The sequence below is a fragment of the Bombina bombina genome, chromosome 1 (genome assembly GCF_027579735.1).
Source record: "Bombina bombina isolate aBomBom1 chromosome 1, aBomBom1.pri, whole genome shotgun sequence".
NCBI classification, from domain to species: domain Eukaryota; kingdom Metazoa; phylum Chordata; class Amphibia; order Anura; family Bombinatoridae; genus Bombina; species Bombina bombina.
The window spans coordinates 1,442,464,418-1,442,475,879 of record NC_069499.1 but is presented as its reverse complement, the minus strand read 5'-3'; the positions used below and the strand labels follow the sequence as shown (position 1 = coordinate 1,442,475,879).

General features: G+C 38.4%; 1 pseudogene; it reads left to right on the top strand.

Annotated features, from left to right (window-relative positions):
* Positions 1-226: 226 nt before the first annotated feature.
* On the top strand, positions 227-11,208 carry LOC128666023 (olfactory receptor 10A4-like; annotated as a pseudogene).
* Positions 11,209-11,462: the final 254 nt, after the last annotated feature.

Sequence of the window (11,462 nt, the reverse complement as noted above, 5' to 3'; positions counted from 1 at the left end):
CGCCTCACATGTATTCTGGCCATGGCAATATAACGCAACTCTTCAGCCACCGAATGAGCTTTTATATGGGGAGGCCTAAAGGGCTAGTAGGGAATCGCTAGCTGTAGTGGTTTGTGACGCCACGCATCAATCTCCTATACTGAGTGGGTTACTTACCAATTTTGCAGTGAATACTACTCATTATTATAATTACAGCTACTTTATTCAAATCTCCATAACTTTCCTCATGGTGGAACTTCTACACAACCTGCAAGGCATTTTTGAAGACTTTGAAGTGGCTGTACTCCGAACTTTTATCGACCTCCTACCGACAACTCAGACTGGGAAGCTGCCGACTAAAGCTGTCATATCACCACCTCAAGAAGTGCTTTTGGATGGTACACAACAGAAGCAGGCCGCTGGATGGTACTACTATGTATGGACTGACCTGCCCTCGTGGGATATGGCCGATCCCGGGGAAGGGGTGTCAGATGACCTGATTTTCCAGACTGGAGAATTGGCTGACATAAGAGTTGAGACACAAGACAACATGGTGTATCCTCATACTATGTCACGGTCAGAGGTGAGGGGCCCTAACTTCTTGCCTGGAAAGTGTTTAGTGTCTATGTGGCAGATGAGTAAAAAAGCAATTGCCCATGGTCCACATGGAGCGGATAGATGTGTGACAATGTCCTTCCTACCACCGTATTGCTCCTGGACAGTTGGGGACTTTAACTTACACTCCTGGATGACGCCTTACATCGCCCCTAGGAAGAGGAGGAAATTCTGCCTAACCCCGATGCAGCACGTTGCTAGAAAAGTTGGAGTGGGTTAGAATACTGGGCCCTATGCAGAGACTTATTTGGTTAATGCAAATAAACTCTTAGTATTGGTTTATCTATATAATTGATTGGCATTTTGAATTTAGTTCTATTGCCATTTACCTTATTTTTTTATATTGTGTGCTCAGTATACATGTTCTGTTCAGAGTGCTATATTAGACAGGCAGCGCGCTGTTAGACAGGTTGAAGAGGGGTAGACTACTAAGCTCTACGCAGTGACTTATTTGGTTGATATGAATGTACTTTTAGTATTAGTTTATATATATAAAATTGCTTGGCATTTTTAATATAGCGCTATTGTCATATACCTATTTCACTCTGCATGCTCAGCATATTTGTTTCGTTAAGAGTGCTGTTCTATATACTGTGTTTTTATAGTTGATTGAATGCCTTTGGTTTTACTGATATAGCTATATTTAGAGGTATTTTATATACAAAACTGCAATACAGTCTCCTAGATCACCTCTTTTAAGGTGAATAATAGCATTATAGTGATAATTCTGTCTTTCTAAGTAGCAACTAGTTCATTCAGAGTGCCTGGCTTTTATAGCCATAGTTATATCTGTACACATGGATGGAGCTAAAGCGGTTTTACTATTATACTTAATTTGCTTTCAAATTGATTCATCTTGAGAGAGTTACGTATACACCATATTTGGTTAGCTTTAGCAGACTTGCAACCGTGATTCTCCTATGTATCACCCCGTGATTATCCTATGTATCATGTTAATTTAATAAACATAGGAACGTAGATTCCAATGAAACTCCAAATTTAACATTAAAAGCTAGTATTTTATTTTTAAGAAGCAAATAGTTTTATTGAGTAGTCTGGATGAGCTGAGACAATATTATCGCATTTAATCTAGATTATAACATATCAAGAATGTGTGATAAGATTGTTGTTTCCACCTTAGATTATTGTGCTCCCATAGTTTATATCTAGTATTCATTAGGCAGGATGTTAATCTTGTTCATTATCAGTTACTAGGTGGAGACTGCTATATTCTTATGTCGTTAGAATATTCTATATCTTGATGTTAATAAGCTTCTTGCCCTTAATATTATCCCTTCCCCTATGTTGGATGGTATTACATACTTTATATACTAGTTGTATATGCTATAACTATGATTAATATGTTTCAATAGTGCTATTGTAATCATTTATAGTCCTAAGGGCCCAAGAGTGGCCCTATCCATTATATTCCTACAGTAAGCCCCCTATCCAGTCCCCTTATTGGTAGTAGTTAAATGATCAGGCACAGGAGAGGCCATTGTTTTCCCTTTGGGGAATATACACTCATATGACATGTCTATTGTACACAGGGGTTAATTGTTCGCTTATACTTTATACTATATTTACCATAGGTATGTTGAATATGTTTAATAGTTCTTAGAAGGCTAAAAAGGGCTTTGGCCTCTAGTTATGAAAGTCTGGCGGACCGGATCAGGTCCGCCAGACTTCGCTGAATACGGCGAGCAATACGCTCGCCATATTCATCATTGCACCAGCAGCTCACAAGAGCTCCTGGTGCAACGCCACCCCCTGCAGACTCGCGGCCAATAGGCCGCCAGCAGGGGGTGTCAATCAACCCAATCATACTCGATCGGGTTGAATTGTAGCGATGTCTGTCCGCCTGCTCAGAGCAGGCGGACAGGTTATGGAGCAGCGGTCTTTGTGACCGCTGCTTCATAACTGCTGTTTCTGGCGAGTCTGATAACTCGCCAGAAACACGGGGCATCAAGCTCCATACGGAGCTTGATACATATGCCCCTTTATATCTATATTATCCTCCTGAAATGTCCTATAGTAGTTGAGATGGAGGTCCTAGAGGAGCCTCACTTTTCTTGTGGAGGTGGAAAAACAAGGATTGACTTTGATATGTTTTTCTATATACTGTACAGGTACTATTTAGATTGTTGGCTATATTATGGTGTTCCTCTTTAATTTATACTCAGGTACCTACTTGCTTACATGTCATTCTATTGCTATGGAACATACTGTATATGTATTTCTGATATCTCATAACAAAATTCCTGTATGTTTACTTTTGATCCTTAAAGAAATATTTAAAAAAAAAAAAAAGTTAGTGGGTGTTAGGGTTAGGGTTAGACTTAGGGTTAGGTTTAGGGGTTAATAACTTTAGTATAGTGGCGGCGACATTGGGGGCGGAAGATTAGGGGTTAATAAGTGTAGGTAGGTGGCGGCTATGTTGGGGGGCAGCAGATTAGGGGTTGATTAGTGTAATGTAGGTGTCAGCGATGTTGGGGGCAGCAGATTAGGGGTGTTTAGAGTCAGGGTTTATGTTAGTGTGTTAGGTGTAAACATAACTTTTCTTTCCCCATAGGAATCAATGGGGCTGCGTTACGGAGCTTTACGCTCCTTTATTGCAGGTGTTAGGCTTTTTTTTAGCAGTCTCTCCCCTTTGATGACGATGGGAAATCATGCATGAGCACGTAAAACCAGCTCAAAGCAACGCTGGTATTTGTGTGCGGTATGGAGCTCAACGCTGCCATATTGCCTGCTAACGCCGGGTTTTTGCAAACCTGTAATAGCAGTGCTATAGGTAGGTGAGCGGTGACAATAACTTGCAAGTTAGTACCGAGCCGCTCATAACGCAAAATTTGTAATCTAGCCGCTTGTTAGAGTCTACAGAAGCAAATCCCAATACTACTACAACTTTTCAGACATCATTGACTTGTTCCCATAAGTGTTATTAAGTATAACAGCAACAATATATATATAGTTTAATTTGTTAATATATTGTATTGACTTTAAAGACATGTACAAAGCTAAAAAATGTTATAGCCAATCAACATTGCAGTTCCTAATCTGGTTTGGTGTCACATTTTATTTAGGTGAGTTTAATCCATTATATCATTACATAATTTGATTAACAAGTAAAGTAATTAGACAACACCAATTTCACACCACCTTAACTACAGAAATCTATTAATTAACACATATACAGTGCTTATTAACCTATTTAGTTTTAAACCACCTACCACTTCTGTGCTATTTGTACTTAGACAGATTTTAGCTATTTTCTTTGAGTTACCCACACAAAGCAGACACAATTACTTTTATTTTAACTCCAAAATCTGCAAAGAGTACTGTATGTGCAAAGTTTGCAAACACTATTGGCTAGATTACGAGTCTTGCGTTAGGCTTAAAAAGCAGCGTTGGCCGGTCCCAACGCTGCTTTTTAACGCCCACTGGTATTACGAGTCTTGTAGGTACAGGTGTACCGCTCACTTTTTTGTCCAGACTTGGAAATACCGCAAATCCACTTACGTAAATTGCGTATACTCTTTTTTCAATGGGACTTGCATAGCGCCGGTATTATGAGTCTGACAAAAAGTGAGCGGTAGACCCTCTCCTGTCAAGACTGGTACCGCATTTTAAAGTAAGTAGTTAAGAGTTTTACACTACAACCCTGTAGCATAAAACTCTTAACTAAAGTGCTTAAAAGTACACTAACACCCAAAAAATACCTATAAACCCCTAAACCGAGCCCCCCATCGCAAACACTAAAATTAAATTTTTAACCCCTAATCTGCCGAACCGGACATCGCTGCCACTATAATAAATATATTAACCCCTATAACCGCCGCACACCCGCCTCGCAAACATTAGAATGCAAGCTCAATCCTATTGGCTGATTGGATCAGCCAATAGGATTCAACTTCAATCCTATTGGTTGATTGCATCAGCCAATAGGATTTTTTCTACCTTAATTCCGATTTGCTGATAGAATTCTATCAGTCAATCGGAATTGAAGGGACGCCATCTTGGATGACGTCACTTAAAGGTACCTTCACTCTGTGTTAGCCGTCGATTGAAAAGGATGCTCCGTGTCGGATGTCTTAAAGATGGACCCGCTCCGCGCCAGATGGATAAAGATAGAAGATGCCGTCTGGATGAAGACTTCTGCCCGTCTGGAGGATCACTTCGCCCGGCTTGGATGAAGACTTCTCCCAGCTTCGTTGAGGACTTCGGCCCGGTTCGGTGAAGACTTCTCCTGGTAAGGTGATCTTCAAGGGGTTAGTGTTAGGTTTTTTTAAGGGGGTATTGGCTGGGTTTTAGAGTAGGGTTGGTTGTGTGGGTGGTGGGTTTTAATGTTGGGGGTGATTTGTATTTTTTTTTTACAGATAAGAGAGCTGATTACTTTGGGGAAATGCCCCGCAAAAGGCCCTTTTAAGGGCTATTTATAATTCAGTGTAGGGTAGGGCTTTTTTTTATTTTGGGGGGGCTTTTTTATTTTGTTAGGGGAATTAGATTATGTGTAATTAGTTTAAAAATCTTGTAATTTGTTTATTATTTTCAGTAATTTAGTGGGGTTTTTTTTTTGTACTTTAGATAATTTTATTTAATTGTATTTAATTGTATTTAATTGTATTTAATTTAGTGAATTTATTTAATTATAGTGCAGTGTTAGATGTAATTGTAACTTAGGTTAGGTTTTATTTTACAGGTCAATTTGTATTTATTTACGCTAGGTAGTTATTAAATAGTTAATAACTATTTAGTAACTATTCGACCCAGTTAAAATAAATACAAACTTGCCTGTAAAATAAAAATAAACCCTAAGCTAGCTACAATGTAACTATTAGTTATATTGTAGCTAGCTTGGGGTTTATTTTACAGGTAAGTATTTCGTTTTAAATATTAATAATTTAGTTAATTATAGTAATTTTATTTAGATTTCTTTTAATTATATTTAAGTTAGCTTTAATATAGTGGCGGCGACGTTGGGGGCGGCAGATTAGGGGTTAATAAATGTAGGTAGGTGGCGTCAATGTTAGGGCCGGCAGATTAGGGGTTAATAATATTTAACTAATGTTTGCGAGGCGGGAGTGCGGCGGTTTAGGGGTTAATATGTTTATTATTGTGGCGGCGACGTTGGGGTTAGCAGATTAGGGGTTAATAAATGTTGGTAGGTGGCGGCAACGTCGGGGGCGGCAGATTAGGGGTTAATAAATATAATGTAGCTGTTGGCGATATTGGGGGCAGTAGATTAGGGGTTCATAAGTATAATGTAGGTGGCGGCGGTGTCCGGAGTGGAAAATTAGGGGTTAATAATATAATGTAGGTTGTGGCAATGTCGGGGGCGGCAGATTAGGGGTTGATAAGTGTAAGATTAGGGGTGTTTAGACTCTGGGTTCATGTTAGGGTGTTAGGTGTAGACAAAAAATGTATTTCCCCATAGGAATCAATGGGGCTGCGTTAAGGAGCTTTACGCTGCTTTTTGGCAGGTGTTAGACTTTTTTTCAGCCAGCTCTCCCCGTTGATTCCTATGGGAAAATTGTGCACGAGCACGTTACACCAGCTCACCGCTAACGTAAGCAGCGCTGGTATTGGAGTGCAGTAAGGAGCAAAATTTTGTTCAACGCTCACTTCTTGTCTGGGTTGTAAAAACCTGTAATAACAGCTCTGTCTGTAAGTGAGCGGTGAGCATAAACTGCTTGTTAGCACCGCATAGCCTCTAACGCAAAACTTGTAATCTAGGTGTATGTTAATGCATTTTATTTTAGATTAATCTCAACAAATGTCTACATAAGTATATTCAAATTACAAATTAATAAATTCAAATCTAAAAATAAATGTATTTTTACATATTTAGGGCTAGATTCCAAGTGGAGCACTAAATTATAGTTCGCTCGCAAATGGGCAAATTTGCCCATTTGCGGGCATGCAATAATTTTAAAGTTATTACAGTTGGCTAGTTATTGCTACCGCAAGCTCAGAAAATTAACAAGAGATCAGATCTCTCATTAATTCTCCAAAAATGCCCCAAATTTCCTCAAAATTTCCTTTAAAGTAAAAAACAACTGCACTAGACAGTTTTTGTGGTCTAAAGTTGCTGAGAGAGTGGGGCGTTAGAAAAAAACTGGCACTGAAAAGTCCCTTTAAATTGCAGTCTATGGGAACTGTGTGTTCCCAGTAAATATATGTATATGCTTATACACACACACACACACACATATATATATACAGGGAGTGCAGAATTATTAGGCAAGTTGTATTTTTGAGGATTAATTTTATTATTGAACAACAACAACCATGTTCTCAATGAACCCAGAAAACACATTAATATCAAAGCTGAATAGTTTTGGAAGTAGTTTTTAGTTTGTTTTTAGTTATAGCTATTTTAGGGGGATATCTGTGTGTGCAGGTGACTATTACTGTGCATAATTATTAGGCAACTTAACAAAAAACAAATATATACCCATTTCTATTATTTATTTTTACCAGTGAAACCAATATAACATCTCAAAATTCACAAATATACATTTCTGACATTCAAAAACAAAACAAAAACAAATCAGTGACCAATATAGCCACCTTTCTTTGCAAGGACACTCAAAAGCCTGCCATCCATGGATTCTGTCAGTGTTTTGATCTGTTCACCATCAACATTGCGTGCAGCAGCAACCACAGCCTCCCAGACACTGTTCAGAGAGGTGTACTGTTTTCCCTCCTTGTAAATCTCACATTTGATGATGGACCACAGGTTCTCAATGGGGTTCAGATCAGGTGAACAAGGAGGCCATGTCATTAGATTTTCTTCTTTTATACCCTTTCTTGCCAGCCACGCTGTGGAGTACTTGGACGCGTGTGATGGAGCATTGTCCTGCATGAAAATCATGTTTTTCTTGAAGGATGCAGACTTCTTCCTGTACCACTGCTTGAAGAAGGTGTCTTCCAGAAACTGGCAGTAGGACTGGGAGTTGAGCTTGACTCCATCCTCAACCCGAAAAGGCCCCACAAGCTCATCTTTGATGATACCAGCCCAAACCAGTACTTCACCTCCACCTTGCTGGCGTCTGAGTCGGACCCATCTCTCTGCCCTTTACCAATCCAGACACGGGCCCATCCATCTGGTCCATCAAGACTCACTCTCATTTCATCAGTCCATAAAACCTAAGAAAAATCAGTCTTGAGATATTTCTTGGCCCAGTCTTGATGTTTCAGCTTGTGTGTCTTGTTCAGTGGTGGTCATCTTTCAGCCTTTCTTACCTTGGCGATGTCTCTGAGTATTGCACACCTTGTGCTTTTGGGCACTCCAGTGATGTTGCAGCTCTGAAATATGGCCAAACTGGTGGCAAGTGGCATCTTGGCAGCTGCACGCTTGACTTTTCTCAGTTCATGGGCAGTTATTTTGCGCCTTGGTTTTTCCACACGCTTCTTGCGACCCTGTTGACTATTTTGAATGAAACGCTTGATTGTCAGAAGCTTTGCAATTTTAAGAGTGCTGCATCCCTCTGCAAGATATCTCACTATTTTTGACTTTTCTGAGCCTGTCAAGTCCTTCTTTTGACCCATTTTGCCAAAGGAAAGGAAGTTGCCTAATAATTATGCACACCTGATATTGGGTGTTGATTTCATTAGACCACACCCCTTCTCATTACAGAGATGCACATCACCTAATATGCTTAATTGGTAGTAGGCTTTCGAGCCTATACAGCTTGGAGTAAGACAACATGCATAAAGAGGATGATGTGGTCAAAATACTAATTTGCCTAATAATTCTGCACTCCCTGTATATATATGTATATAATTATATATAATATATATTTGCAAATTCTGCAAACACTGCACAGCTTACCTCCTTTTCTGCACTCTAATTCTGATACCATCTCTGACGACATCAGAACGAGGCTCCCATTGGAGTCTATAGAAGTGCAATCTCATGAGTTTGTGTTCACATTGCTGTTAACTTGTAATACCAGTGCACATTAGCGTTATTCCAGGGATGTTGTCAGACCTGAGGAAGGGGTGATAACCCCGAAACATCCCTGGAAAATGATTTAAACTATTTAAATCCAGTGAGTGCTAGTACCTTTTTTTGATGTGGATTGCCTCTTAGCTCCATAGTCCTGTAACTTTCCTGTTTTTGAGAAATATATATATATATATATATATATATATATATATATATAAAATCAGAGAGGTAGTTACTCGCTCAGAGTGTACAAGCTCTAGACAGAAAAAGGAGAGTCACTGTGAAAGAATTACTGTATAGTGTTCTCTCCACACACAGTATGTCCCATAGATAATATTCCAACCTTAGAAAATTGTTTCCAGATAGGGAAAATAATGAATCTCCGATAATCCATCAATGTGGAAGACACATATTTCTCTACATCTCTTTCCAAACGACAAGTACAAGGTGCTCACATTAAATCTGAAAAAAGAGAGGAGGACAAGCTCACAAGAAAAGTGCTCCTAATAAAGTATGTCACAACTAGACTATACACATCATAAATTAAGAGAAATGCGCACTCACATGAATTAACCTCATCGACTATGAGTTATATAAAAAACCTAATTATCAGATGTTTCTTTATGCGATGTATGCCTTGTCTATTGTACCAGTCTCGGACGGGTCTTGCACTTACTTTTTACTTTCAACTTGTAACACGCGGGATAACTCACCCACGATAATAGTTTAGAGTGTGAGTGAAAAAATATTTACTGCCCCAATAGTCATTTGCTCATAATGTTTAAAACTTAATTGCAATCATGAATGAGCATTAATAATTTAGAATTGTGATTTTAACAATTTAATGGACTTGGGAAATTAATATGTTTGCTTCAATGTGAATTAAGCATGTATAATCGGCCGCTAGCAGGGGATGTCAATCAACCTGATCGTATCTGATCGGGCTTATTGCTGTCCACCACCTCAGAGGTGGCAGATGAGTTAAGGACCAGCGGTCTTAAGAACGCTGCTTCTAAACCCCTGTTTCCAGCAAGTGATGCATTGACAGGTTGATAAATCGACCCCTATATCTAGCCCTAAATGTGATACAACCCAAAGTAAATTAAATATGTGAATAAACATTCACAGGTTACCTATACCAGTGTTTTTCAACCAGTGTGCTGTGGCACACTAGTGTGCCGTGAGAGATCCTCAGGTGTGCCGTGGCAGACTGACAACAGTGGAACATATTTTTTAAATTTTGCTTGTTTTTTATTCTGGGCCGTTTTTTTATTTTGAGTGAGATGATGACTGAGGGTAACAGCACAGCGGCAGCTCACTTCCCCGACCTGTGTTCTTACTTGGAAGGAACCCCCACCAACCATAACACGTGTCTAGTGCTGGCTCTACACGCCACAACACTTCAATCCCCCATGTATGCTGGCGCAGCTATGCTCCTCTTCCAGAACAGTTACAGCCAGCAGGGGTGTCCCTCTTTCAAAATTTGAAATAATGGGAGGTATGCGACAGGCTCATCAGGCATCATTTTTTTTTTTTTTTGCTTCTGCATACTTTTAAAAACTGATATGATTAAAAGATAAAAGTGCTATTTAAATTGAAGCCATGAATATTATTTAATTTTCTATATTAGTGTTTTATTATCTTTTTTAACAGAATTTGCCATTAATAATAATAATAATAATAATAATCAATAGCAAGACAAGTATAATTCCTTTTGTTTCTATTACAGATTATTTTTTACATACAAAATGGAACACAGTAACAAGACCATGGTGAAGGAATTCATTTTAGATGTATTCTCTAATTTTCAGCATCTGCAGTTCTTACTGTTTATTTTCATTTTAGTAACTTACATTATTTGTGTCACTGGAAACATAACTATTATTGTTAAGTCTCACCATTCACTTCACATCCCAATGTATTTTTTTATTAGTACGTTTGCTATTTTAGAAATAATGTTTGTTTCGGTCACAATTCCAAAGCTCCTCGAAAATCCTATCACGTCAGACAAGAGAATATCTTTCACTAGCTGCTTTATACAACAGTATGTTTTTCATGCACTTGAGGAAACTGAATACTGTCTACTTGCAGTCATGGCATTGGATAGAGATTTGGCTATTAACAACCCTCTGAGATATTCAGCCATTATGAACCAGAATTATTGTATTGCTCTGTCAGTAATACCATGGATTGTTGGTTTTACCATTGCTTCTATTCTCACGGTCTTCACAGCAGAATTAGAATTTTGCAGTCGTAACGAGATTAATTATTTTTTCTGTGACCTGGCTCCATTACAGAATCTGGCTTGTTCCAACCCTCACATAAGCAATATAGTTACAAGTATAGCAGCAGTACTTTCAATAGTTTTTCCATTTTTCATCATCATGGGATTTTACATTCATATTATTATCACTATCTCTACAATTAAAACTACTGAAGGTAAACATAAAGCATTCTCAACCTGCTCTTCCCATCTTGTAGTAGCTAGTCTTTTCTATTTCACAGCCATAGTTGTATATATCAGGCCTAAAGGCAGCTAATATGATAAATATTTAGCTCTTATATACAATGTCATTATTCCAGTTATGAACCCCTTTATTTATACATTAAGAAATAAAGATGTGAAGACAGCTCTTGGGAAGTCAATTAGACAACTTATCTGATAAATTTCAGATTGAATTTAGATTTTTGACATTTAAATATTAATACAATGATTATATTCTTCTCAGGATTTTTGGAAATAATAGGGAATGCATTTGATTTTTATTCTATGTGTATACTGTATTTCAATAAAAGAATCATGAATAAGAAATTTCTGGATTGTAGATATTTAATTTCTCTCTCTCTCTCTCTTACACACACACACACACAATGAGGCCTATTTATCATATGTCTGTCGGACCTGATCCGACAATAC